Source organism: Amphiura filiformis, chromosome 4, assembly GCF_039555335.1.
Source record: "Amphiura filiformis chromosome 4, Afil_fr2py, whole genome shotgun sequence".
Classification (NCBI taxonomy): domain Eukaryota; kingdom Metazoa; phylum Echinodermata; class Ophiuroidea; order Amphilepidida; family Amphiuridae; genus Amphiura; species Amphiura filiformis.
In genome coordinates, this window is record NC_092631.1 from 53,483,120 (window position 1) to 53,487,032 (window position 3,913).

General features: G+C 35.2%; 1 long non-coding RNA gene across 1 annotated transcript; it reads right to left on the reverse strand.

The window, feature by feature from the left end:
* Positions 1–714: 714 nt before the first annotated feature.
* On the reverse strand, positions 715–3,530 carry LOC140149871 (uncharacterized). The gene is made up of 3 exons (XR_011858758.1): positions 3,470–3,530; positions 2,547–2,827; positions 715–840 (listed from the first exon to the last, which is right to left on the reverse strand). It is a non-coding gene; the product is annotated as an uncharacterized lncRNA (long non-coding RNA).
* Positions 3,531–3,913: the final 383 nt, after the last annotated feature.

Here is a 3,913-nt window from a genome sequence, read left to right on the forward strand (position 1 = left end):
GAAGCTTGACACCCCTGTTGGTGATCACTTAAACCTCCCCAACCACTCTATCTCCGACATGATCCTTCAGGGGATTGAGTCTTTAGGTAACCGTCCTGACACCGTCCGTGCCAGCAGGGAGAAATTCTGGATGAAGCGCCTACGTACCATCCAGCCACATGGTCTCAACATCCAAGAGGGAAATGATTAACTTGGTTTTCATTATCTTAATATTCCCACCAAACCCCCCCCCCCAATTTTTTTTCTTCCTATTTTGTTATTTATATTTTCCATCCACTTTATTATTTTAGTTTTTATTTCCCTTTTACTTCCATCATCATGTATTATGTTTTTGTAGTTTTTATTTTTACCACACATTTTCATTTTTCTATTCAGCCCATTGTCTTCATTCATTTCCTTATCCTCTCATCTCCATTCATGACATCCCACTTCCTGCCCCAATTGATAGTTCCCAGGAACCACTTATGTCTTCTATTGTCTTGCTAATTTCCTTTTCCTTTATGTCCATGTCACTATATATATCATTGTTTGTGTGTTGTCTTGTCACTTTGCCTTTGATAAAGATCCTGCTAGGATCGAAAGCTCAGGCCCCTAAACTTTGAAATAAAAAGATGAGGTTAGAACCACGAAAATACTACTTTAAGAGCAATGATATGATAAGAACAAATTTCAATGTGATATGATAATAACTAAAACATAACTAAACAAAAAAGTCGAAGTTGGATGAAGAAGTGTTTTACTTTCATAACTTGATATTCAAGGAAATTGTTAATACTCCGTGCAGTTGCAGATTCACATGTTCGATCAATATAATGCCACATGTGGTCCTTTGCTCACACCCTGTAAAGTAAAAATGGAAATACTGGAAATGAGGAAAGAATTAAAATTGTTTCATATGATCGTTTACTACAAACCTTACTGTCCAAGGTTTTATTATTTACTGCATAATTCAATACAAACCACGTATATTTGGGCTTGTGTCAGTAGTTTATCATTTATTTATTTATTTATTTATTTATTTATTTATTTATTTATTTATTTATTTATTTATTTATTTATTTATTTATTTATTTATTTATTTATTTATTTATTTATTTATTTATTTATCTCAAATTGACTCAGTGGTTGACTATAAAGAACGTCGAAGTTGAAACACCCTCCTACCAAGATGCAATTTGAAAAGTTGTTGTGGTATCTGTTTAGTGTAGATTAACATTAATAAACTATAACAATCTTATACTACGAGGGGTGGTCAAAAAGTTCGTAGAACAAGGTATGCTTCTTTATCGCACGCTAATGAATTTGGTCTTATTTGAAAGCTTGTTCCTTCAAAACATTGCTGAAAAAATATTCGATTTTTGCAGCACTGTCTATGGGCAGGACAGTCTGCAGAGAGAGTCTACCTGATTGAATTTATAGGTACTACCAACATTGAACACAGTCATCACGGAAATTTCGCCTGATGGTGGTGAAAACTCAAATGAAATTTAACAATGAACAATTGCTGTAAATGGTGACGAAGCCCTTGATATTCAGCAGCAACGAAGTGGTCAATTCAAGGATGGAATGGGCGTCCTTGAAGATCATACAAGGTCAAACGACTTACTGACGTCACCATTAATGATATATGTGCTGATACAGCGGCATTGATAATGAATAAAGAACCAAACAAGAAAGATGAGATAGCCACAAAATATTAAAACTCTGACGAAAGTGTTTTCAACATTAATTCAACAACATTTGGGTATTGCAGGGTGTCTTCTAGATGGGGTCCCAGAATCTTTATGTATAAAATTTGATACCAGTTGACATATTCATGGCTACACCTTCTATACACTTATAATGAGGACCGAGGAAAGTTTAATCTATATTTTGCTGAAGACATACATTGATCACTGGAATTATGAGTCCATTCAGTGGAAGTACCTGGATCATCACTCGATCACCATAGTGCAAGGTCTTCATCGATGTTTTCTGAGATTCAGATTTACCGAATGAAAGCACAATCATAGGCATATATCATATAATTTTGATACCAAAATTGAGGCAAGCCATCAGGTGAAGAAGGTTGGTGGTAGGAATGTGACCGTTCTCGGATTGTGTCCTGTACGCTATTCTTAGTTTGTCAAGCTACCATTCACGACAGAGGAGTCAGTTAACTAAAGTAACCATATTGTGGTTCAGTCATGGCCTCCAGTTAGTGAAAGCAATTTTAGAATTTTAAGCTCTACCTTCATAATATCAGGTTTGCTGGTGATCAATGCTGGTGAGCCTTCACTGAAAAGTGGCTCAAGAAGCAATCGAAAGACTTCCATTTTGTTGACATAGAAGGTTTTTGTCTTAAGGTATGTAGTGACCATAAGAATGAGATAGAAATAGTTAGTGAGCAACACTGTGCTGAGCACAATATTGAGTTTGAATGGCCATTTGACTATACTCTCTCTAAACCGCTGAACTGTAAAACTGTGGGAGCGCAAGTTATGGAGAGGGAAGAGCAAGTTATGCAGAAATTGTATGAAGGGTTTGGTTTAATCACATGTGCTTACTTTTGACTCATTTTTGAAACTCCGTTGAAATGTATCACCATTATAGGTAACAGGAGGACGTCCTGTAGCACTCCACGGCCAATCATCAGAATCATGAACCCGCCGCTCATAGCGATCTGCAAATCCTCTGGTGCCTTCATCTTTCCTTTCGTCATAAACATAACGTGTATTCCCCGCTGGGCAACAATAGAAGCATATAACACATAGGATGAGACCAATCAAGATGGCCGCTCCCAAGATCGAAGAAACAAGGATGATGATTAATTCCTCATCTGTCAACCCTACAAGTTAAAAAAATGCAATCGTCGGAAGGAAATTTTCGACATAGTATAGTTTATATATAAGCTTAAATATATATGAATACAACCAAATTCGAAATGACTGATTCCCCGGCAGCTTTAGTTTCAAAAAATTATTCACTTTGATGAATATAATCATTATAACAAGTAATGAAAGTAATGCTGCTCCCGGAATTTTACTTAATTGACCTCGAATGAGCCCAACCACCTTAAAATAACCTTAATAGTGTTTGCACCTAATGCTGATAAAGTCCACTAAGTGTGATTAAAATCGTTTGATTTGTATTTTATTCAATAAATGACATTGAAGATTTTTGTCCTACTATATTCACTTTTTTAGATGATCATCAAGTTATAATGTAAGACCGAATTAAAAAGACTAGTTTGCGTCTGACGTCACAAGCGCGGTGGGATTGGTTGCTGACCTGCACAGTACGGTATTTCGCCTGGTTGACAGGGCGTCATACGCAAACTAGTCTTTTTAATTCGGTCTTGAATTATAGATGATCAATGAGCCGAAATTGACCGTCAACTAATATACACTTGTCTAAACGATGTGATTATGAGAGAAACGCAATTTGTAAGCATTTAATATGGAAAAATGTTATCATACATTTTACATACCTTTTGGTAATACTTGGTCTTTGACTGTTATGTCTTGAGGAATCACCGTGGTCTTTACATCTAATGAAAAGATTTGAAAAAGTAGTAATAACAATTATTGAAATCATTTTTAAGATAAACTATATTTTCAGAGGGTAACATAACCTTAAATGATCCGCAATTGATTTAATTGATAATATTCGCACACAATATTTAGAGCAATAAAAGTCTAATGAAAAGCTTACCAATCACATCTACACATCTAGAGCCAGTGTAAGGAGGCAAGCACCTTGATAGGAAAATTGAAAAAGTGAAGAAAAAAATATGCATTAATATTTCATTGTTTCACTAGAACATTATGAACATTGTTGCAAATCTCTGTATTTGATTGTCAATTGCTTTGTAGAGGTTCAACCAATTTAAAACAAAACGACATTTATGTTTCAAGGGAAAATATTTAACATA